The sequence below is a fragment of the Canis lupus genome, chromosome 4 (genome assembly GCF_011100685.1).
Source record: "Canis lupus familiaris isolate Mischka breed German Shepherd chromosome 4, alternate assembly UU_Cfam_GSD_1.0, whole genome shotgun sequence".
NCBI lineage: Eukaryota > Metazoa > Chordata > Mammalia > Carnivora > Canidae > Canis > Canis lupus.
Window position 1 is genome coordinate 85,078,798 of NC_049225.1, and position 26,688 is coordinate 85,105,485.

At 37.9% G+C, this 26,688-nt stretch overlaps 1 protein-coding gene across 5 annotated transcripts in view; it reads left to right on the plus strand.

The window, feature by feature from the left end:
• The first annotated feature begins 13,828 nt into the window (after positions 1–13,828).
• The window catches only part of CDH18 (cadherin 18), a 1,025,306-nt gene continuing 1,012,446 nt past the window's right edge, over positions 13,829–26,688 (plus strand). For all 5 annotated transcript variants that reach the window (XM_038535420.1, XM_038535419.1, XM_038535425.1 and 2 more), the window contains exon 1: positions 13,829–14,111. The gene's annotated coding sequence lies outside the window, so the exon portion shown is untranslated. The remainder of the gene's footprint in view (positions 14,112–26,688) is intronic.

Here is a 26,688-nt window from a genome sequence, read left to right on the forward strand (position 1 = left end):
AAATCAGATAATAATTAGTCCTTAATTACTTAGGTAATTACAGTTCTGAAGTCTATAGCTTGGTGGAATTTTTTCTGTACCCCTATATCTTCTCCCCCCAGGGGAATATATAAATCTTTTCAATACCGTGGAAGGCTCCTTCATTACTTCATACCACTCTCAATATAACCAGTTTTGATTCTTAGCACTATAGATTAGTCATGCATGTAGCCTTTTTATATAGCTTATTTGTTCAACATAATGTGAATTCTTTCTGTTGTCTTGAGTAGCTGTGTTTTTTTTTCCTGTTTATTGCTATATCATGTTCTACTGAATGAATTTATCACAATATATTCATTCATTGATGGATATTTTGAGTTGTTTCCAGATTTTGGCTCTTAAACATATTGTTGCTATGATTGCTTTTGTATGTCTTTTAGTAGACACCAACAGTCATCTATCTTATTTGAATAAAAAATTTCTGGTTCCTAGAGCATAAATATTTAACTTTAGAAGATACTGCCAAAATGTTTTCCAAAATGTCTGTGCCAATTTATATTCCAAGCAATGTAACAAATTCTGTTTATTCAACATTCTGGTTAATATTGGATATTATCTGATTTTGACTGTAGCCATTCTGCTGAAGTGTACTAGCATCTTACTGGATTTTAATTCACTTTGAAGTACCATTTTCCAACCAAAAGCTTTCCTTTCCCACTTTCTTAATATTATCACTTGATAAATAAAAGTTATTTTGAAAAAAGAAGACTAGTTGCCTATATTTTTAAATGTTAATGGCTTATCCTTTTTCTTGAAAAAAAAATAGAATCATTTGTCTATCCTAAGGTCATGAAGATACTTTCATACATTTTCATATAGAAATATTACTATTTTATATTTCATATTTATGGTTCTATTCCATCATAACTTAATAATTCTGTACTGTGAGATGTAGGGGTCAAATTTCATTTTGTATTTGAGTTTCTAGATATTGATATAAACTCTTTTTTAAAATTAATATATTTGAGAAAGAGAGAGAAATGTGATGGGGGGAGGGGCACAGGGAGAGGGAGAGAGAAAGAATCCTTAGATACTCCCACTGAGTGTGGAGCCCAACATGGGGCGCAATCCCAGGATCCTTAGATCACCATCTAAACTGAAATCCGGAGCTGGCTACTTAACCATATGAGCCATCCAGTCACCCCTGATATAAACTCTTTAATGTAAAGACTTCTTTACTTAAAGTACAGACTCTGCATTCTGTTGTTGGTCTATCCTTGAGCAAATACTATTCTCTCAATTGGATACCTTTTAAGAATATAGAACATGGACACCTGAGTGGCTCAGTTGGTTAAACATGGGACTCTTGGTTTTAGCTCAGGTCATGATCTCCTGGGTCGTGAGATCAAGCCCTGCATCTGGTTCCAAACTCAGCAGAGAGTCTGCTTGAAGATCTGTCCCTCTTCTCCTCCCCCAACTCATGCTCTCTTAATCTCTCTCTCTAAAATAAATAAATAAATCCTTTAAAATTTTCAGAAAAAAAGACATAACTTACATGTGGACAATTCAGAATAAAAATGAATTGTAAAATCGCATTAATCAAAAGAATACAGAAAGAGGATGAAAAATGACAGTTACAGATGGTACATATAGGAAACAAATGTATGGAAATCAACTTAAATTCAACCCCATTAATAATTATGATAATTTTAAGGCAGACATCGCCAGATTAGATAAAGAAGAACAATTCAACTATAAGCTGCCTGCAAGAAACTCATTTTAAAAATTGATGACTATCATAAATAAATAAAATTTAAAAAAAAAAAAAATAAAAAATAAAAATTGATGACTTAGGTTAAAAGATAAAGCTAGATGCACTATGCCAATGGCAGTCAAAAGACAGCTGGAATGTTTTATATTGGACAAAGAACTGGACAAGGAAGTTATTTCATAATGATAAAGTCATCAAGAGAACAGAAACGTAGACCATCAAGAAGATGCCAAGCAACAGAGCTTCAAAAAAGCCATCAAATGACGAGTGGCTCAGAAAGATAATTAACATGAATTTTCATTGATGGAGCATTCACAAAATCTAGACACTACATTATTTTTTATAGTTTTAATTTATCCATTTTGAATATCCATTCATCATCCATTTGATGAATTTATTTATCCATCTCTTGGCTAGAAGAGATGAGGAAGGGAGCAGTTATTGGGGACCAGAGAGAATCATGATCAGATTTCATAGAGAGGAGCAGCAGGATTTGGTTGATGAGTTCAACAAGGTCAAGGTGGGTGACAACTCAAAAAGGGAGCCAGGGAATAAAAACCTTACCTTCAGTTTCCATCCTTCCCTCCTTTCCATGGCCTTGTAGTTTCCTCCCAGAGTCTCTCATTCACCAAAACCTACTGGATACCAGAGCACTCAGGAACCTAAATCCGTGTCTCAGGCAGAGGTCAGGGTGAAGGATGAACATAGCCTCTCTTGGGGTAAATGGAATAAGCACAGCCCCAGGGGTCATAAAGTAACAGAAGACTGTTTACAAATTGATTCCAAACCTTGTATTATGGGTTAGATGATCTCTCCTAATTTATATGTTCAAGTCCTAGCCCCACAAATATCTCAGGATATGACCTTATTTGTAAATGGGATAATTGCAGACATAATCCGTTAAGACGAGGTGATAGAGGAGTGAAGGGGGCTAATAATTCTGAGCAACATCCTTCACAGAAAGGACACTTGGGCACAGAGTCATGTAAATAGGGAGAATGGTGTGTAAAAGGTTGGAGTGATGTGGGGCACCTAGATGGCCCAGTGGTTGGGCATGTGCTTTGGCTCAAGTATGATCTTGAGGTCCTGGGATCGAGTCCCACATTGGGCTCCCCACACAGAGCCTTCTTCTCCTCTGCCTGTGTCTCTACCTCTCTGTGGGTCTGTCATGAAGAGATAAATAGATTTTTTTTTTTTTAATATTGAAGTAATGCAGAGAGAAGCCAAGGAACTACCTACGCTATTGGACGTGGAACTGATTCTTCCCAAATCTTAACAAGGAGGAAAGCCCTTCTAGGACTTTGAACTTGAACAAGATTTTAAAATTTCCCATCTTTTCCTCCATCAGTAGTACAACTGGTATAACATAGATACATGTGATACTTGGGATACACAGTGTTGTGCCATCGCATTTGAGAGCCTTTATTGACTAAGCCTGAGCTGGAGGGATATTGAAACATGTGGCTGTTGGGATATGGTGATGATTAGTGTGTGTTGACATGGCTAGGCTGCAGCACACAGTTATTTAATCAAACACTAAGTGTTGCTGCAAAAATATGTCATAACATGTGGTTGACTATTATGATCAATTAATTTCAGATAAGGGAATCAGACTCAGTTGTGTGGGGTCCAGGGTCTCATCCAATCAGTTGAAAGGGTCAAGAGCAAAAACTGAGATTAACTAGTGAGGAAAATTTTCTCAAAACTGCAGTATTAACCTTACTAACTTTCAGCTGGCGTGCCCTGCAGATTTGGGGCTTGCCAGCCCCCCAAATCATTTGAGCCAATTCCAGTATGTAAATAGATTGAAACCTAGATGGAGGTGTAGATAGAGATAGGTACATAGACATAGACATATTTTGACTTTTTTTTCTATTTTTCTGAGAATCCTGACTCATTTAGATGCTTCCCACTCCTTTTGAGAACACAGGCTCATCTCTACTCTTTTTTTTTTTCTTGAAACTTAATTTATTTTCATATGAATAAGCTGCTATGACAGTTTACTGATTTTATTTTGCATTCCTTATAATATCAGTGTCTTTTTCTTTTATAATCTTAGCAATCTACTTTTTTGTTTTTTTTTTTTTTTTTTACTTTTTTATTTTTATAACCATTGGAATCTCATTCTCCTCTCTGTTTCGGTTTCTCTCTCTCTCTCTCTCTCTCACACACACACACACACACACACGCGCACATGCACACACACTTGGCAATTACAAGAGCTCACAACCATCCTGGTCTTCCTCTTTTCCCCTTACTTCTCAGCATCAGCCCTTAACAGTGGGGGCATGAGAAGGGGCAGTAAATGACGTTAGGTCTTTTCTGTAACGCATTCTATTAAAAAGGGTAGGGAAGGGACTCAGAAGTTAAGAAAAGATGATTTCTAATTTTTAAGAAGAACATAGAATTGGGTCACAGTAGTTTCCTCAGCTTTTTCTAAAGGTACTTTTACACGAAATTCAAGATAATCTCACAAGTATTCAGTGTCCAATAATGGATCAGAACCTAGCTTGGGGCTGTAGGTGGGCAGTCATGGAAAGGCACTCTGTGGGGGCATCTGGGTGGCAAAGTCAGTTAAACTCTGACCCTTGATTTTGGCTTGGGTTATGGTCACAGGGTCCAGGGATCCATCGAGTTCCCAGTCAATTCCATGCTTATTGGATAGACTACTTGGGATTTTCTCTCTCTTCTCCTCCACCACTCACACTTTCTGTCTCAAATAAATAAATAAATAAATAAATCTTTGAAAAAATGCTCTATGAAGGAATGCCATTTTAACTGAAGTAGGACAGTAGTAGGATCATATCTTAATACTTATGACAATGGTAAAATTCTTACAATATGCTAGAAGTAACATTGGCAATAAATGTGACTACTCTGACCTCTCCTAGTCACCAGAAGCCCAGATCTCTGACTACCAATTTAAAGACATTTATGACATAAACTCTTGAAACAATCCTTGATTTCTTTTTATCTAACATAAAACAATGTTTATTTCCAATAAATATTTAATATTGATATTTTACTTAATGTTTTAACTAAACTGAATGTAAAAATCTTACTACATTCCAAATTTGAGTACAAATACCTCCATGCATCTATTATTTGGAGTATTACAGATCCTTGGAAAGTAAAATAATCAAAAAGTGGAAAAATTGATGTGAAAAATCCTAATTAAATCTACATACAGGGCAGCCTGGGTGGCTCAGTGGTTTACTGCTGCCTTCAGCCCAGGGTGTGATCCTGGAGACCCGGGATCGAGTCCCACATCGGGCTCCCTGCATGGAGCCTGCTTCTCCCTCTGTCTGTGTCTCTCCCTTTCTCTCTGTCTCTCTCTCTCTCTCATGAATAAATAAATAAAATCTGAAAAAAAAAAAACCTACATATATATCAGCTATGACTCCCCACTCTCTTTTCCAGTTTAGGAGTTATACAAACAAAATGTTTCGACAATTGTGGTTCAAATTTCTAGTGAGCAATTTTATATATCTCTCAATTTCCATTATTCTTCTTAGTAAAAAAAAAAAAAAATGGCCCTCAAGCCTGAGCAATTCTAACTTGTGGGCAGAAAACGTCTTCTGAGAACCATAAACCTCCTAGTGACCCCAATCTCATTTATTTACCGGGTTTCTTATTTCCTTCATATTTCCTTTATATTAAAATTGTTACATTTGTTGAACATGTCCCCAGAGTGTCTGGGAGGATAAGCATTCATCATGATAGATAATCTTAGCCCACAAACTTTAAGTACAAAGTGACAGAAATTTATGGCTTCCTCCAGAATTAATTCACAAACTACTCACTTTTTCCCCCTAAAAATCTCTTCATGGTTTACGTATTGAGTATAGGCAGGTGTATATATCCACTACTCCCTCTTTCTACAATTCGCATGTTTTATCAACTATGTCCGTAGTTTTAAAACTGTTGACAAGGATATTTCTACTTTTTAATTCTCTTCCTGTTTTTCTCTCTTCCAATAAGGTACTTACTTAAAATCATAATTCAGTACATTTCTGCATATATAAATTTCCATATTGATACACACATATATATCTACATATATATTATCTCTATTTATTTATTTATTTATTTATTTATTTATTTATTTATTTATTTATTTATCTCAACTCACAGGAATTCCACATTTTATGTCTGTCCCTTGATCTTGAGGCTACGAGAGACTTGCTGCAACATTGTCTCTGCACATTTTTTTCCTTGGGCCCTTTTCTTAGCAGCCCTAAAATATTTCTTCCCTAAATTCACATCGGACTTCTTATTTTCTTTCTAGTTTGATAGACAGCGTTGCTCATATCGCTGATACTTTCTCTTCCTGTGATAGTATTGATTTTTCTCCGTTTTACTTTTTTTTCACTTACATTTCCCAACCACCAGTTTAAACTTCTAGTCTCACTTTTCCCTTTTTATATCTTGAAAGCTTGCAATTTTTTTCTCCCCATATGTATAATTTAAGGGAAAAAAGAGAATACAGAGTGAACTCTCAAAGGATATTTGAAGAGATTCTTAATAAAATGAATATGATAGCAATGGTACCATTGGCTCTAACTTCTATAAAACTTTGTAACTGTCCATTAGATAGAATCGGCAGCCCCATTATTTATGTCAAAGCTGGATACTTCCTATGGTAGAAAAACCTTCTCACTGCAGAATTACTGTAATCTGCCCCAGAAAGCAAACTAAATTAAGACATCTAAGTAAACATGTCCTTATGGGGAAAGATTATCCACTTTTCTGTACGATAACAATATGACACTCTCTTTTTTTTATATGATGACACAAAGTCAATAAGCATCCCCATAGATATTTAAGAATCTCACTAAAGCCTGTGATGTTTCTAATACCTGTGTCCAATGCTACAAATCAATCTGGTTCAACATCATGATGTTTCTTTTTTTCTTCCCAGAGATAGAAAGGCCAGATCAGGAACAGCAGCATGTGTTTAAGTAATTTGACAAAATGAAAACCCGGACCACAAAAAAGGAAATGATACACGTGAAGATGAGCAATGCACAAAACTCACTGAAAAACATAGAGACCAATCACCAGGTTCTATCCCCTTTATATAACGTTCCTTCCTGGGAATACTCTGGTCTCATTGCACTGTGCTTCTTAACACCAGAGGCAGCCCCGGCCGTATGCAACTTCACCTCCAGCACCAGGTCACATCCATCTGCTACCTCCACTTTGGGGAAAGAGAAACTCTAAGCAGAGTTCAGGACACCATGTGGCTCCTACTCTTCTGCTTTGTGGAACACCCCCTGTCTGATTCCCATTTCCACGTTCACTCTCCATTTAAAGTTAGAAAAGTCAAGAGTGTATATAATCCCAACATAAATAAATTACAAAGCCAAATAAATTACAACAAATTTATTACCAGAGCTCAAAAATGGTTTGGGGAAATTGTCATCATGTCCTCTTTGTTGAAACTTTTAACAAGACTTTTGTGATAATCTACCAATGCTTAGTGTTCTAATCACTTCTACAAGAAGAACCCTGGGAACAGGAAACTCCCTTTTGTTTTCCCTTTTAATGTTGATATAGGTGAAAATCTCTTAGACTTTACTAAAAATGGTGTAGCTCTTGCAGAGGCTTTGGTTGTTTTTCTTATTCAGTTGGATCAGATGGCCTTTGACTCTGTGTAGTGGGGGTACTAACTGGGGGAGGTGGGAAGATGTTTATTTCATATTTTATATTTTATAATAATATATAGATTTAAACAGATAAATAAATGACATTTTAATATGACATCAGGATTCTTGGTATTCAGAGCCCTGTACTCATTTCCTATCTCAAAATATACCGTAAGCCAGTAATACTGTGGTTTATTATGACATATTTTATTGATGTTTATTCCTATAGGATTCTTAGTTGCAGATAATAGAACCGGTCTAACCATTCTAGCAGTTAAGAATTTAGTAAGGGTATTATTTTTGTCACAGGCTGGAGAGGTGAACACTGGACTGGGATTCTATATACTCAGACACTACACATTCAGGGAAGGAAATTGAGATAATTTTATGAAAACCCACATACAGATGCTCTTCTAATGGAAATACCACCTTACTTTGCTTGGCATCTAAAACAATAGGGAATAGACCCTATTAATAGGGAATAGACCCTAATAGAGCTTCTGCTCTTCCCCCAAAACCAGATGCAGTCCCTACCATGCTTGCGAGCAGATACGGTCGATAAACCAGCTCGCCTTGCTCATCTCCACTGTCAAGTCTCATGAAGACATATTTGATTGGCAGATAAAAAGACACATGCCAACAAGTTATCTGAAGGTAAACTTAAAATATGTAGATTTTAACTTTAGTACAGGAAGGGCTATAATACAGATGACCTGGGAAAGAAGTTTGAAAGGGTGGAAAGTGTGACTTCCATAGTAATATGTATCAGCTGTGCTCATCTATACTTTGAGTTTTAAATAAATTTAGTGTGAATCTCCTATCACACAACTCAGAAAAATTCAGTGGTTCCCTAACAATCCAAAAGTTTAAATTCTCTTGGGAAACCTTTATTTTGATATCCTCTTTCCATTAAATATCTCATCTTCATTTCTACCCACAACCTGAGAATTGGCTCTCCCTGAGCTGACTCAAAATTGAATCAGTCTCAATCACGATGCACACCACACATGTTTGTATTTTAAAGATTCTGCTGGTATTTTGGTACATTGTGCGGGGTGGGGGGGGAAGGGGTGGGTTGTGAAATTAATGCCAATTACATTTTACTCTTGGCACTTTCACCGTCGATTCCTTTAACCCAGCTCCTCTTCCCATCTGGTCTCTGATGACATGTTGCTCCACCCAAACCCCTATTTCTTTCCTATTGCTCGCCCAGCCACACTTTCAAATCCTCACTATTTTTTTTTTTTTTTTTTTTTTTTTACTTATCACCATTTACCTATCTCCTTGGATAACCATAGAAAATTCAAGATAAACTCAGAAAATCTCAACTTTAAAAAATCTAATTTAAAACTTGACAGCTCTCTTCTTGAAAATAATTATGGATCCACATATTTTTATTTTTTAAAAGATTTATTTATTTATTCCTGAGAGATACAGAGAGACAGGCAGAGACACCGGCAGAGGGAGAAGCAGCTCCCTGCGGGGAACCTCATGTGGGACTAGATCCCAGGGCCCTTGGATCATTCCCTGAGCCAAAGGCAGATGCTCAACCACTAAGTCACCCAGGTGCCCCAATGTATCCATATCTTAAAGTAATGGTATTACCCTTAATACAGAGAGAATATCTCATGATCAAAATAATCTAATACACGTGATAATTTAAAAATCACTTAATGAGTTCTTGTGGTCATAATTAAAATGCCTATTGTAGATGATAAAACTATGAGATATAATTTCCTTCAAAAATTGCTTATAGTCTTTAGAAAGCTAAAATTTACATGAGTCCACGGAAACTTAAAGGAGTAGATAACAGTAATACACAATGATACAAAAGGTAGAGGTACTCTGTACTACTAAACATAAGTAAAATGAAAATGTTAATATTTAAGTGAAAATGATGGCTTGTCATTACCAAAGGAACCTATTAACTTTGTAACTTGCTCTTCCATTGAATAGACATTTCCTGATAACACATTAATAAGGAAAATCCGTCTTCATAGGTTAATGTTTGAAATCCACAAATCATACTTCAAAAGTAAAAGAAGGCATTTTCAAAAATCAAACTGTTGTATTTGACAAACTTTAGATGCTTTGCGGTTAAAAACATTGTAAACACCTGCAATAAATTCCTCTTGAATGTACAAGTGCATATTATTTAATAAAGCAGAAGCTTGTCAATATTCTCCAGGTTAAACATATTATTATGAAAATTTCAAAAATTCAAATTCAAGGGTTTAAATCCATAGTTCTTTACATTTGATATGATTCCTAATTATTAAAAAATAACTGGTGGCACTTGGGTGGCTCAGGTGGGTTAAGCATCCGACTCTTGATTTCGGCTCAGGTCAGGATCTCAGGGTCATGGGATGAAGCTCCGCCCCCCAGCACAGAGCCTGTTTGAGATTCTCATTCTCTCCTTCTGCTTGAAGCCTCAACAGGGTCCTCAGAGAAGCTGAGCCCAACTGCCTCTTGGTAAGGTCCCCACCGAAACTTAGCTCAGCAGCTATTCCTAATCCACAACAATTCTCCCCCAGCCCTGCTATCCACCCTGAAATACCCCCAATAGTCATCTTTCCTCTCAGCACATGACTTTTGCAGTTTTTGAACATGAGCTTCCTATCTTCATATTCATCCTTTTGATACTCGAGTTTTGATTTCATTTATTTTTTTCCTCCCCAACCTATTCCGATTATATGACCCACAGATCAATATCCAGATTATTATTTTCTATTGTGTTATGTATGGGTTTCCAAAAGTGCAATATTATTGAGATAGAGACTTTGAAATTCATCAGACACTTACTAATTGTTTCCTCGGACAAGGTAATTAACCTCTTCAAGCTTCCCTTTCTTTGGATGTAAAATATGATAATGTGTATTTCACAGAGTGTTAAATGAGGTAAGGTTTGCACACTTATTAGCTCAGAACTTACCAAGGACTCCAAAAATAGAAATTATTTTATTGTCATTCATTGAACAATTTATGTCAGGCCTAGTTCTAAAATATATGACGGAAAAAATGTTAGACAAAGCCAATTCTTTTCCTTCGCGGAGCTGACGCTGTTGTAAAAAATTGTATGAAACAAATAAGCAAACACATTAAGAAATTAAGAAAGGATGGTTTCTACAACACAGAGAGATGGAGAAGAAGTGTGTGTGCCATCATTTGCCTTTTTTTCTTAGTCAGCCATCTTTGTTGAAAAATTAAAGTCTTTCTAAGCTGAACGTCTCCTTGGGAGGTCACAAAGTTTGTAGAGACTTTATTTCGGAAGGAATGTCTTTCAATATTAGTTCATTCTGTTCTTTTCCCACCGTGAACACACTGGTTCTCCTTTCATTTTCCTGAAGGAGACATTCGCAATGGTCTCCCTAGTGGTTATTCACGTTCACCAGAGTCCAGTAAAAACTACAAAACTACACATTTTCATTAAATTGAGATGCTCATAGCTCAGTTCACATTTTATCATTTTCTCAGTGATATATAAAAATATATATATAAATGTAAAAATATAAATACATATATTTATACATACATATAAATGTATATAAATATATATTTATCACTGTATCATATGTAAAAATATATAACTATATCATATAGATAGATATCTATATATAGATATAGTATAACTATAACTATATAACTATAGTTATATATATAACATATATAAATAAATATATTTTATATATATATAAATAAAATATATTTTATTATATAATATATATATTATATGTTTATTTCTATATAAATGGAATTTATATAGAAATAAATATATAAAGGCTCCTAATTACCTAGTTACCCTCAGCCTGGCATCCAAGGTTTTCATTCTTTTTCTCTTTCCGGTCATACCTCACAGGCACCGTGTGTTTGGACCACCCACCCCATTTTGCTCTTCCTACAGTGGCCCTGACACTTCTCCATCCCCTCTTCCTTTGCCTCTATAGTTTTCCTTATGTTTCCCTCTTCCCTTTGTTGAGTTGTTGTTTTCCCCTCTTACTGTAATTTGTTCTTAATTCTCTTTGATAATCATTATAAATGCCATGTTTTTTTTAAGGAGTCTCCCAATGTCCCAGAGGAAGTATGAACTTTATGATCTTGCTTTTGAGTACTTGTGGCTCCTTGAACAACTGTTTAAAAAGGTAGTAGTCCCCCTCTCTGGTATTTTATTGACTTGGGAAGGCCTTACCTCCCTTCTGCTTGTAAGACCCCGGAAGATTGACCACTGAAATACCAAGAGCACAGAAAACACTGCTCCCTCCTTTACTTAATTACTTTTCTATCATTGAGAGTACAAGGTCTGATACAAAGAGTTGCTCAATAAATATTTGCTGAACTGAGTCAATTAAATCAAGGAACTTCGCCTCTAATAAGTGTTACAACGCTCTATAATTTGGACTTTAATTGAGTGTAACTCCGTGATCACGCATACCAGTTGGCCTTTCTGGTCTTCATTTACAGGACACCTTAGCATACATTATTTGTTTTTATTTGTATTTGTAATAATACACATTGTTTGTATTTATTTGTATTTATTTTTATTTTTTATTTTTTTTGTATTTATTTTTATTTGTTTTTATTTTATTTGTATATGATGGTGGAGGCGGGAACTCCCATGACTACTGCCTGGAATTGAATTCCAACCAGGAACTGAGGTGTAGTTAAGCATTCCTCCACAACTTGCATTTAATGAGGACAGTAATGTATTATCACAAAGAAAAAGTAAGTAAAAGGTTGCTTGACCAGGCAGTGTGAGATTGAGATATGCAATCATCCCCTACTTAGAAATCAAGAGAGACTGCATTTCTAGGATTTGGAGGAGGTCACCTCTCAGATATGACCTCAGGCTAACCCACAAGCTGGACCCCAGCAACCAGAAGCTCCTCACCATCTCCCTGCCCTAAAACACAAGTGCTGCCCACCGTTGATCCCCCCCGGGGGGCATTGATTGAGGGGTGCAGCCTTGAGACAGCAAGGTGTTGAGAGCCTCTGGATGACATGCATAAGGGAACTAGGTCCAAGCCTCATGTAAACTTTTAAGATCCCAGCAGGTGCATTTGGAGGACCATTTGCCTTGTGTGGCTGAAGGCAAGCCTCCTCTATAAGTTCCCCTGCTTAGTTTTTTTAGGTTTTATTTATTTATTTATTAGAGAGAGAGCGCGAGAACCCAAGCAGGGGGAGCAGCAGAGGGAGAAGCAGGCTCCACAAGGAGCAGGGAGCCTGACGCGAGCCTCAATCCCAGGACCCTGGGATCATGCCCTGAGCTGAAGGCAGACACTAGCCTTCAGGTGTCTGAGGCCAAGCCCCCTGAGCCAGCCAGGTGCCCCAGTTCCCTTGCTTATTACACCTGCCAGCTGCCAACCTGGAGCAGGTGGTTGAGTCTTTCGTGGCCCTCTGTGTGCAGGGGCCAGTGTGCAAGCCCACACTAACTTGAACTCAAATGCGCTCCCCCCAGCCCCCACCATCTACCCCCCCTCCCCACCCCAGGAAGCATGTGGGGAATGAAAAACCCATCTGCTCTTCACTGGTTTGTTGGCTTCTTTATTATGGTCAGTTCCAGCCGCTGAGCAGGGAACCTGTCACTTTAAGGATAAAATCCCCTTAACCTTGAAGGGAGGAATCAGGTGTGAAAAGCTCTGTTTGATGCATTCAGAAGGATCCTTTTGTAGGTTTATGCTTTCAAATTGAAGACACATGCACAAGTCTGACTCAGGCTCAAGTTCAAAAATATCTACAAACACCACCCCTCTGATGAGAAACAAACATACAGATCACTTTTTTCCCCCTAAAATAAAATGAATACTTTTTTCACATCCATCAACGTAATGGGGTTTTCTTTAAGGATCCCATCCATACAGGTTAATGAAGGCAGAGTTTCTGGCCAGAAAACAAAACAAAACAAAACAAAAAAATTGTCAGTATATTGCAATTTTTTTTTTCTCCCTCTGGGATTTTTTTTTTCCTTATGTATCGAACTTGGAAAGATTTTACCAGAGTGCATCTCTGTGGTAATTTGTAAATGAGGGGGACTAGCAGGTGTGTGGTCATGAATTGCTGCAGGCAGCACGAGAAGGGGTACCTTTTAAAGATGCCTCAATCTGCGATCACGCTAAACTTGCTGTGAGCCTGTGCCCTCCGAAACCCTACCCCTAAGGGAGAGGGAATAATGCAAAATACTTCCTTAAGCTTCTGGCAAAACTCTTACTGTTTGGAGCACTCTTGGAGAAGGCTCCTGGGACGAGCAGCGGCATCCTTGCTATCGATTGGCTGGTTAAATAGAGGACTATTAGCTCCAGACAGGCTGGATTGATTACACAGCAGCAGCAGCAGCAGCAGCAGCAGCAGCAAGAGCAGGAGCTTAGAGAGAGAGAGAGAGAGAGAGAGAGAGGGAGGGAGGGAGATAGGGAGGGAGGGAGGGACGCAAGGTGGGGAGGAGGCAGTGCACGTTTCAGAGCATCACGATGTGACTGCTGCTGCCCTGAGCTCGCTGCCTCCTTCCTCAGTCAACAACTTACTGAGATGCCTTTTCTTTTACAAGAGGCTGTCAGCTTCCAGCAAGAGAGAAAAGACTTCACCTTGGAATAATAGTTCATCTCACTCCTGCATCCTTAAAGAGGATTTTGAAAAGAAAAAGAAAACAACAACAAAAAAAGCAAGTCCCCTCTCCAGCCCCACTTTGTTCCAGAAACGAACAGAAAACAGTTCACATGCTCCAGGTAAGGAAATTTATTATTATTATTATTATTATTATTATTATTATTATTTATTTTAAATCTCTGATTGCTTTTTAGTCATTCACAGTAACATATATCGTAGCTTTGCATGCTTTAAAAACTGAGTTTTTGGGGATGTCTTAGAGTCGATGCCAGGCACAGGCATGTGGATTGAGGAATGTGTTCAGACATGTTTCTATGAATGTATTTGCGATTTTATCTCCGGGTCCAGATAAGTTTTATTTCTAAGATCACTAGATGGTAAGTTTATATAGCAGGTACTCTGGGGAAAAAAAAAAAAAAAAGAAAGAAAGAGAAAGAAAGAAAGAAAGAAAGAAAGAAAGAAAGAAAGAAAGAAAGAAAGAAAGAAAGAAGCAAAGTACACATGAAAAGGAGCATTTTCGGGGGACAGCCTTAAGATATGTTCACTTATATTGTTCTTAGCTGTTCAACAACTTTAGGAAGAAAATAGCAGATCCCCGAAGACGGTGACCGTGTTAACTGTGTACTATCCCATTTCATGCGGACGTAGGAGCTACAGTGCTTTCAGTGACTGTCAGTTGTTTTTTTTTTTTTTTTTTTCTGTATCTGTCCTTTACAATCTTAACTCTTGAACATAAGCATGATGTGTCTTAAATGATGTGACCTTAGACTGCCACCTTATTATAGCTGAGTTATTGACGGCCAGCATTGGGTCTTAAAGTACTGGGCTAAGGCTAAGAAATGTGCCTCTGGAGACGTGCAGCTCTTCTAGAGTCCATCGCTAGAGCTGCAGTCAGCTCCATCAATATTTTAAGTGTCAGTGACGGTGTATGCTGGACCAGTGTCTGTGAATATAAAGAAACTTTGCACATATTAAAGCCTCTGCTGGGAACGGGATTTTTTTTTTTTTTTTCTCTTTTAAGGGAAGGAAGAGATTGGATGGCACAGACACAGCAGGCTGGGGCAATGCAGTACTGATGTTGCTGCTTGACCTTAGGTTTACAGGTCGGTTGCTAAATGGGCAGCATGGTCATATCAGACACGAATGATGAACTCCATCCCTCCTGGAACGAACATGGTCTATGGCATTTTTGATGTCCACTTATTGGCTTTTGGGTCAATACGGAGAGATATTTTATCCTGAGCTGCTCGGATTGTGGTTTTGAGTGAAGTTCCCTGAGTCACTAATCAAAGATCAAACTGCCAGCTGCGATAGGTCGGCAAAACTTTTTAATATGTTGTTCAGCGTTTCAAATAATAGCAAGATCGCCTGTACCCTGGGGAGCCGGCCTAGCCGAAGTTAGGAATATTACACACCCTGAATGCCTGCATCTGCATCTGTGTTTAACCCTTGCTTGTCTGTTGCATAGAACTACATATGTGAAGAACACGATTTTTCATGACCTCTATTTTGTCTTTTCAGTGTGGGATGAGGTTTGAATGCCTCATAATAGTATAGATATTATAGCTACCCAGATATTCACATTGACACCACCAGATCGGAAGGGGATAATTGTCATAAAATTTTGTAAAGGGCAGTTTGTCTGAAAGCATAGAAATATGTATTAGAGGATATTTCATATTTTTAATCAAATCATTTTGACAAAACAATTATATGCCTCTCTTTTGAGTATTATGTTCGAAAAATTAATACCAAACTATTGACAGAGGAAGGTGACAAGTGCTGAGGACCAAATATATATACATATATTCATATGTAAAGAGAGAGTTTATAAAGAAAGAGTTTATATATATTGCATATATGTGCAAGTATTATATCAAATCCTCACATAGCCTTTGTCATAAGCCTATCATAATGTGGCTTAACTATTGATTTGCATAACAAGAATGATGTTACCTTTTTACCCAATGTATCCAAAATCGTGCTCTTAATCCTTCCATTTTATTGTTTCTACAAACAGTCTGATATATCTGCTCAAAGGAAGGATATAATCAAGATTTACCTAACTCCTCTACTCGTGTTTAAATTTAATGCACAGTTATTTAAAATTCCATAGCCTTTGTTGCAATAATCTTAGGTGTCTAACCTAGTTATACAGTCCAGTTACCTTATAGCACTTACCGGTGGGTTATATTGAGGTTTTCACCAAGCAGAAAACTAATTCTTAGTTGCATTGTGTGTTTTTTATGAGACCATTAATATTTTAGCATAGGTGGATGTAAGCATCCATACTTATTTTTTTTCTATGAACGGGCAGGTTTTTCCTTTAGAAAGAGTTTTAAAGTCTTTTCTGAACTGTGTGCCTCTTGCACTTATGCATTCCTCTCAGCTTATCCTAAGTGTTTCTCTCTCTCTCTCTCCTATCTCTCTCTTTTTTTGTTTTATCTTAAAAATTCTGTAATTACTCCTGTGAGAGATTTAGTTCCCCAATCTTCTTAATAGGATGTTGTGCCATGATTGGAAACAAAATAAATTCATTTTTAAATCACATTTTAGACTTGCAGGCACATAATGAACATGTCTCCTGCACCCAGCAAGCAGGATCAAGGCTCACGAGTGCTCTAGCGTCATAGAGGCATCACGTATAGCAGCTTCCTTAATCAATTTTTGGTTTTTACTTTTCTTTGCATTTTGGGGAAGGCTCCACTTGACCCTTTATCCTACCTTCTGTTTACTCCCATAGTATCAGGTATGGTTGTTGATGACTCACTTGAGCCGTAGTGAACCAAAAAGAATCAAGAGAGTATCTTCTGTTTTTATAGGTATCTGAACCATTAGGGGGCTCTTTCTTCCTACATTATACTCAGCAAACCACCGAGAGAGATTACACAGCTTTCTTGAAGCATTTTCCCTGTGTTTAGAATATAAGTGGTGCTAGAAGTAGCTTACTTCTCCTTTCCACAGGCAAGCATTTCAGATTCATAAGAATTTCCTGTTTTCATGGGAAAGCGAATTTATCCTATGCCGTCTCAATTTATCCTCTTTAGAATTACCTTGTATAATAAAATGCTCTATCTTTGGAAATAACAAAGGTTCACAATAGCGAAGTGGCCAGCGTTAGACCCGTTTAAAGATGATGTGTTATGCAGCAAGTATCATGAGAGATGTTAAAGTATGGGAAAGCTGCAGGGAAGAAAGTTCCTTCGCAATCATCTGCAAATATCTGAGAGCATGAGTGACTCTGGGCTCACCTGCAATTTGCTTTCAGTAGAAGAGAACAGCAGGCAGCCAAAAGAATATGACTTGTTTTCTGCAAAAATAGACATGGGCGAATTGGAAATAATAGGATGCTTTCATGAGCCATATGCATGCAGGGCACGTATTTTTAAATTCTGATTTTTTTTTTCCTTTATCACAGTAAATGAAGTTTTCATGAATATACACAGAGGGTGATGCAGGCAGCCGAGTCGGGTGGGGGGAGAGTGTTTTCCTGCGTCACTTTGAAAGCCAGACTTTCTCACTGAATGGAATCACATCCCTCCCACAGCCACAGCAGCCACAGATGCCCCCTGATGGTATAACTTGTTTGGGGATCAGTCAACACTTAATGTCTCTGTGCAGCAGCACTCTAGTTAGTGGGTCGAGGACTTTTATCAAAGGATGCTATCCCCTTGGAAAGACTGAGAGCTGGCATGGGCTTGTGAGAGACCTTTCTTTTGGGAAGTGAAAGAGGGGGATGTGTTTGGAGCAGTGAATCATGGAATTCCAATCCAGCATTGATCGGCAACCTGATGTATCAGCGTAAAGAATCATTGCTTAAATAAGATGAGGAGCTGAACAGGGCACAGGTATTTCCTTTACTGGTACTTTGGAAGTAAGCATGCAAGCATTTTATTCTTTGAAAGCCTACATACCTTGAAGAGGGTAAATTTTCAATACAACTAGTTGTGTGGGGATCATTCCAAGTCCTTCTGGAACAGGCTGGTATACATCCGAATGCAGTTCTTTCTCACAAAGTTAGCTCTCAGTAATGTGAATGACCTGGTAATAAGACCTGAATGGGGATCTTCCGGCTGCCAGTTTTAGGTAACAAGTATGAAAAATATTTTAAGGGCTTGGTTTCTTCTAATAAGAGGTCATCTTTCTTTTCTCTTAAAGTTAGAATAGCGTTGACAATGGAGAAAAGGGCCGACATTGAAAATAGATAAGTAAATGGGAATGCCTTGGCTGTACATGATTTATGTTGCCGGATTTTACCCAAGAGATAAATATAACGATGCAAGTTAAATATTCATGTTTTCCATTTAACGGTGAAGAAGTGGAAATCATGCCCCTGAAGTGTAGCAGTTCCCTATGTCACGTGGTATGAGAGAAATGTGAAAAGTAGGCAAATGAGTAATAGGTAACGACTGATGTAATGGCCTAACATCAAGTTTCCAAAGGAAGTGAGATAGCTCTGTCCTGTTGAGTTTGACCTAATGGGCTAAGATGGATGATGTTAATAATTAGAAAGCATAGGTTTGTTTATATTTATCATTGTTGCACTTACCAATGAACTGAGTTACACTCTCCAAAAGCCCTCCTAGGACTGTTCATCTTTCTGAAACTATATGTGTGCACAGTTGGGTAGAGTTGTCTGTGTGCATAGGGATGTCATTGCTTTTGTAGCAGTTGAATTATACAAAAATATAGTCAGTTCTACTGTGTGACGTGTTCTGTATTTTCCATTCCGACCTTAATATATTATCCTCACTGTTCACCCCCCCACCATACATTCACACACATATCCAGACCATTTGATTATCTCTAGATATTTTATATTAGAATTTGCTTAGCTTTGGCCTTAGGTGGATCCATATTATGCCTTTTCTAATGGCTGGTGTATTCCGTCCATTAGACCGTGTCTTGAGTCATGTGTCTGAATTCTTAAACTTTGCTGTTTACTGGCTTCCAGTCGCTCTAAATAGTAAATGAGAGGATTTGGATTCAGAATCACTGACACTAGTGGAAAATAATGTATTATTAGACCAATACATATATTTTATTAATTATAGAGTAGATCATATATAGGTAGAAATAAGGACGTTACCTCTTGTCTCGAAGATCTACAAAGGCTGCTCATCTCCAGTTATCTACTCACACCCGTGCTTGGCAGAAATCAAGAAAATCATAGACGATCCAATAGTAAACCGTAGTGTATGATGACTGGCATTTTAGAGCAGGTGTGGCAAATGGGTTTCCAACATCTATGCCACGTACATTTTTTTTTAATGAATAGATGTGAATTTTTAGATCAGTATTAGGTTTACCGACAAATGAGAAGCAAGAACATAGAGTTCCCATATACGCCCTTACCTCCATCTCCCCTGCCCTGCTAGTTTCCCCTTTTGTGATGATCTTGCCTTCCTGTGGGACGTTTATTACAATGAAGGAACCATTACTCACAAATCACATTAGCTGAAGTCCATAGTTGACCTTAGGGTTCACTCTTATTATTGTATATTCCTTGGGTTTTGACAAATGGATAACGACATGTACCCACCATTATAGTTACGTGTAGAACACTTTCACTGCTCTAAATTCCCCTGTACTCCAACTCTATAGGTTTTTCTCTTTCCCTTCCTCCTATCTTCCCTCCCCTAGAACCTCTGATCTTCCAACTGTCTTTACAAGGATTTCATGTTGTTGGAGTCATGCAGCAGGTGGTCTTTTCAAAGGTTGGCTTCTTTCACTTCCAAGGTGCCTTTTCCTGTGGTTTCTCCGTGTCTTTGGGGGGCTTGGTAGCTCACTTCCTTATATTGCTGAAAAACATCCCATTGTACTTATTCACCAATTTATTTATTCATTCACCTCCTGAAGATCATTTTAATTGCTTCCAATTTTGACAGTTATGAATACAGCCACTACACATATTTATGTGCAGGTTTTTGTGTGGACATAAGTTTTTAGTTCATTTGGGTAAATATCAATAAGCATGATTGTTTGTTCATATGGCAAAACTGTATTTAGTTTGCCCAACCGTCCTTGGAAATGGCAATACCATTTCACATTCCCACCAGCAATAAATAAGGATTCCCATTGCTCCACATCCCTGCTCCACATCCCAATTTGGTGTTGTCAGTGTTATAGATTTTAGTCATTCTAATAGATATGTAGTTTATCTTGCTGTTTTCTTTTATTTTTTAAATAATTTATTTATTTATTCATGAGAGAGGCAGGGGGGCAGAGGAGAAGCAGGCTCCCTGCAGAGAGCCTGATGTGGGACTTGATCCTGGGACTCCAGGATCATGCCCTGAGCCAAAGGCAGACACTCAACCGCTGGGCCTCCCAGGCATCCCAATCTTGCTGTTTTCAGGAGTGCTTTTGATTTGTAATAACTGCTTCTGCTGTGTGGAGAATAATTCTAAGGTACATCACGGGTCTTCAGGAGACATGTCCATAACTAACTGGTAATGATTCCTTGTCAATTCTTTTTTTTTTTTTTTCTTTTTTCTTTTGTAGAACAGGATGTGTGTACATTTGGAGGGAAGGCAAGGGAGTCCGTATTTGTAACATATTTGCCATTCATCATTTAGGGCTCTGGTGGAATGAATGAGTAAATTAGAGCAATCAAATAATTCAATCCCACATTTGTCAATTATCAAGATAGCAACAATCACTGTCTATTTTTTTTAAGATTTATTTATTTATTTATTCATGAGAGACAAACAGAGAGGGAAGCAGAGACACAGGCAGAGGGAAAAGCAGGCTTCCTGCAGGGAGCCTGACGTGGGACTCGATCCCGGGTCTCCAGGATCACACCCTGGGCCGAGGAGAGTGCTAAACCACTAAGCCACCCGGGCCCCCCTCACTGTCTATTTTTAGAGCACTGTGATTGAACTAAGGAGCAGAATTCAGCATTTTATATTCCATAATATACTTTCTAACCATATTTCTCTGGTGGCTGGAAAAGGCTGGCTTCAGATCACTTGGAAGAATCCAAAAATCTTAAGGGATGCCTGGGTGGCTCATTAGGCTAAGGGTTGGTCTTCAGTTCAGGTTATGATCTCAGAGTCCTGGGATTGAGTCCCTACTGTTGGGCTCCCTCTTCAGGAAGGAACCTGTTTCCCCCTTTGCCTGTAGCTCTGCCTGCTTGTGCATGTGCATTCTCTCTCTCTCTCTCTCTCTCTAATAAATAAATAAATAAATAAATAAATAAATAAATAAATAAATAAATAACAAATAAATAAATAAAATCTTTAAAAAAATCCAGAATCCTTGGGCAGATTGAGATTCTTCATAATCTGGCCTCGACCAAAATTTCTGACATTATTGCTGATTACCCTGAGCTCAAGCTAAACTGTATTTTCCTTCTCCCCCAAAGTATCCTCAATGTTTGCCTCTGATGATCTTGATTTAATTTATCTTTATTGCCTTCTCCAGAGATTCAAACCTTACCCATCTTTCTACAAATCCTTGAGAATTCCTTTAACTTTAATCACATAAGACCTTGCATTATTAACTAAACATTTATTGGGTCTGTACCATATCCTTCTATTCAAACTATATGATTCAGGAATAGAAAGAAAATCCTTTATTTTTTTTCCAGTAAACAACATGCATTGTCCATGCTACCCATTAATGTCTATGAGCTGAAGGAATAAATTTTTTAAATGTTCTTATTAGCACAAAATATGTAAATGATTTTTGAGAATATTTCTATGTCTCCAATATCCTTTTCGTCTTCTGTCCTTTCATTATATATTTTTTTTAAAGGAGGGCAATGCAGTGGGCTTAAAGGCCTTGTGTTCTAATCATCTCATGACGGATGGGTTGATCTTATAAAACTTATATCCATGCCCCTGACCTGCTCTGCACCTACTCTCCTGAAGTCTCATTGAAACAACATCCACTTGTATTATGGTAAACTACTATGCATACAGCCCTTACAGATAGAAAGCACCTTGGATGGATATGGGGTCATTATGCAATGTATATCATCAGAGATGTCTCAGAAAATAAAACTTAAAGTATTCGGTAAGAGAGCACTTTTAGGCAGAGAGTACAAGGTGGAGATGTGTATATGCTCCCTTTTGGGGCATGGATTTGAATTTAAAAGGTATTGAAATGAGAGCCAAAGGATTGTGCTGTTTTGCTAACATGCTAATTAAATTTTGGAAGGTTTCTTGAAACAATACAGAGATAAGAGTGTATATGAGGCATAAATAAAACCACTGGTTTCTGAAGATGTTTAGATTCCTGCATAAGAACAGACTGGAAAAGCATTTAAGATGTCATTGTCCTCCGTGCCACCATCTCCTTTGTGAGTTACTGTGTATGTCGGCGTATTTATTCCTTATAAATTGACTTATATTCTGCAATGCCCTTTCTTGACGTTCATTTAATAATTTATTGTGCTTTTAATATTCTTTTTCATAAAGTTTAGTTGTTGGCTGATAGAGGTACCCAGAGTATCATGTCTACCATCTAGTTATCGAATGCTTCTGTCATAAATCAATATAACTTTAACTTCTTGGCCGGAACTAGAGAACTTTTCAATTCGTTGCCAAGAATACTCCTTGATAAACTGTTCCTTAAATCTACTGAGGACAGAACACTGTGACCCATAGCAGCAAAATTATCAGTGAGAACACTAGAAGTTTTCCAGAATAAATTTTCTGAAGCTCGATTTTGAAATTCATTTGATAAAGGGAAAAGGGGAATGGTGAGATGAATTTCAAATCCAGGTCTTTCTGTCCCTGAAGCACATTAAAAAAAAAAAACAAAACAAAAAAAAAACACAACAACAAAAAATCAAATGTCATGTTGTGTCACCTCTCTTACTCTAGAACCACAGAGAATCTTTTTGTTTGTAGTTAACATCTGTATGCCCGTGTTTCATCCTCTACATAATAAGAAAAATAATGATATTTATCTTCTAGGGTGATCTGAGGGCTCAATGAGATCATACAGGTAAAAAGCTTGAAAGAGTGACTGACATAATCACAGACATAAAAAGAACAGCAGGATTGCTATTTATATTGAATGTTCCTGAACCCACAGTGCTCCCAAAACATCTAACATATCTTCTTACTCTCGTTCATTCAGGCAGTCAAAACACCTTGCTGGGCAGCTAATAGGTGTGACATTTTATTCTTAACTGCCTGAGGGGCTACAAAGACCTATCAAGACTAGATTAGGGGTTTCCCATCTAGGAGACAAGAAATAAAACCATGGCAGCAATTAAACACTTGAAGGTTTTCTTTTGACTTCCCAGATTGGCCCTCCATTCTCTAATGTGGGGACAGAGGCCCTCGAGACAGCATTTCTTCTCTCCCAGCTGGTTTCCTGTTTGATTCGGGCCAAGAATGTGCTAGAGCGAGGTGGAAGGCAGGAGGATGGCAAAGACCCTTCCCTTTCCTCTGCTTGCTGCTGTTGTCAGCGGGATCTCACAGGGTTCTTCACCTCACCAGCAACAGCTGATTTAGCCAACATTTGCTCGCTGTTTCCAGGGGCTTCTGATCCTCACAGGACCAGCCTCTCCTGCACCCTCGGATGGTCGCACCTGGCAGGCAGTGCCCTCTCTCGGCCACCAAGGGGCATCTTCTCCATTTTTAAGGCTCTTGCAACATTAATAAGAAGTAGCTGTCCTTGAGAAAAGAGAACATCTCAAAGATCTTTGTTTTATTTTTTTTAATTTTTTAATTTTTTATTATTTTTTAGATCTTTTTTTTTTTTTTTTAAAGAGGGAGGGGGAAAACTTCAAGACAAAGAGTATAAATTAGAGGTTTGTCCATGTCACTTTTTATAAAACCTTTATTTGAATCTGAAAGAAACCCAAGAATTCTGTTCCCTCGGCCCTAAGGTTGGCGGCTGCTTCCATCATTGACTAACTTGTTTTTACTTTACTGCTTACAACTTGCATTTTTTCCGTTCTCCAAGATGCATATTCAACTTTCTGTTAAAATAAGTGTTGTGATTTCAGTTCTCCTGATCAATAATGACTGAATAAACAGTTGATGCTTGAGGTTGATGCAAGAAGAGTTGACACCAACAATGGAGTGGGATACCGACATTGGGTCTGGGGAATAGGTTTGATCATGTCCCTGAGTCTGAGCACAATATGAAACTCTGCTACTGGTAAATAGGGCACCGGTAATCTATACAATGTGCGGCGGCTTCCAGATTAGCCAAATAACCAATCATGTTTCCCTGTGACAAAGTAAAACTCCAAACTCTAAAGTAAAACTCCAGAATTTCTGTCCTTCATGATTTGTTCGTAATGGTGATTACAAGGCTATAAGATGGAATGATTGTTTTAACCACTCTTGAGAACTTACAGATGAACAAAGGAACAAAACACCTACAGAAACCCATGACTTTAAATTGTTAGATCGAATTATTGCAAGAAAATTAGAAAGCTTTGAAGTCTATCTGAGTGGGTTTGGATTAAGCTGGGAAACTTGAAATCCTTTCTCATTAGCTGAAGAAGCCTTACTTCTTTGGAGAAGATTAGCCTTCCGTTGCTTGATGATCCCCTAATAATTCATTGGAGGGATTTGCCCTGCAAAGGTTGCCAGTTTCCTCAAGACTCACTGTCCTCCTTTATTATCTCCTGACCCATAATAAGAGTCAGAGCTCTTCTAGAGCTCAGTGTACTTGAGAAGAACACATGTAAAATCTGACCTAAGAGGAGGTAACACATCCTTCAAAATAATTGCAAGATTTTGCTAAATGATACAGCAAAAAGCCAGGGGGTATGTGGAGTAATGTATTCTAAGAGAATTAGACAAAGGATGCCACGATATATTAATGGGTTGGGCTGAGTTTATTATTATGGGTGCACCTAACAGGGACTCTATATTTAATAGGTTTGATTGCCCATCTGAGAGTTGCACTAGCAGTTTCATTGGCAGGTTGACTAAAATATATACTCAACTGTCACCTTCATCCAAGGAGGTTGGAATGCTCTAACTTATTTATCATAACATAGAAGAAAGAATGCAAAGACTTGGAGAGATAGGAGTGTTGGAGCAGGTTTATTATGTGCTACCCCTACTGTCTTCTGACTCCCTCCCCCCTAGAGGACTCAAAGGACACTGTCTTCAGAAGACATTGAAAGATCAATAAGAGGCCAGGATATGAGGCATTTCAAGAACTACCTCAAACATCAGGGTGGAAGGTGTCACCAGTGAGTCTTCATTTGTCACCGTTGAGATATAGCAGTATATCAGATAGAGGGATTTAAGAGTAATAGAAGCCAAGTAGATAAACACTAAGGCTAAGATGATTAAGTTATAATTAAACAATAGGAATAAATTACCAATCAGTATGTTTTGACTTGTAGGAATTCTTGCTATTAGCCAATTGATCATGCTGTTACTACTAGAATTTTACTTAATATATACAACGACAACATGTTTTAATGGTCATGATCTCAGGGTCCTGAGATTGAGCCCTGTGTTCTCTCCCTCTGCCCCTACTCCCCCCACCCCCATGCTTGTGCTCCCCATCTCTCTTAAAAAAAAAAAAAGAGAGAAAAGATATTACTGGGGAAAGAGTCAAGTGAAACTTTGGGAGAATTTTATGCCCTCCAAAATGATAGACATAATACAGTATGCCACAATTACAAATAAATAAATATACAAGGAAGCATAGTAAAGCAAGACGCTTTGCAAAATGCAGGAGACAATAAAGAAGAGGTCAATTATTTTTTCTTTGCAATCTGAGAAAGGATCTCAGAGAGCTTGATGTTTGAGTTGTCTCTAAAATGGTGAGAAGAATGAATGAAAGAATTGTGGGAAGAGGGAGCATATTCTAAGTGGCCATGGAGGCTCAGGGGAAGTGAACGCAGCCTGGCATGCCTGGGATATGGGATTATTATGAGGAAACGAGGGCTATTGGCTCTGGAGAAATAAGCAAACAGGTTACCAAAGTATAAGATGTATTATGCTCAGGAATATGGGCCTCGTGGGTAAGTCTAAGTGCTTTTAATTCATGAAGTAATATGGTCTGATTTGCCTAAAATATATAAGTAGTTCTCTTAAACATTGATAATAGAATCCATGTACTCGGGGTCCTGCCTGTAACTGCACAATGCGGGGAAATATAATGGATATAAGCTTCTTCACAGGCCTTGCTCATCTTAAATTGTAGCCTGAGTCTGATGAGAGTTCCATTTTGTTTTGGCTAAAAACAGGAGTGTACGGAGCTCCGCTGGGACCACTTCTGTATTGGGTCTAATATAAATGAATGAGTTGCCTAAAGCAATCGAACTTCCTCAACATACCAGTTGGTATTTTATGCATGCTAAGCACACTTTGGATCTGTCACTTCCAGCTGCTCAACTGAGGCTTGTGATTGGGTATCTGAACTTACAGCAACAGAAGGTTTTCAAATCCAATGAATGCTAATTACAAAGATATTCACTAGCATTTCAGTAGTCTACTAATTTTATTTCATTTATTTAAGAAAGTTGACCTTCTTGTCAATAATTAAACGGAGGAGTATCAAAGAGAGACTCAAGACCGGTGGATGCATATTCAAAAAATATAAAAACAGAACCCATTCTCTCGATGATTTTAAGGGTACCTCAGAATGTTCCTCCAACAAGCAAAAAACTGTTTTTTGTCTAGAATGTTTCAACTTCTAAACTTTGGACTCTGTTTAGGCGATATCTTCATGCAAGTGCTTTCACAACCTTAACGTGAGAACACA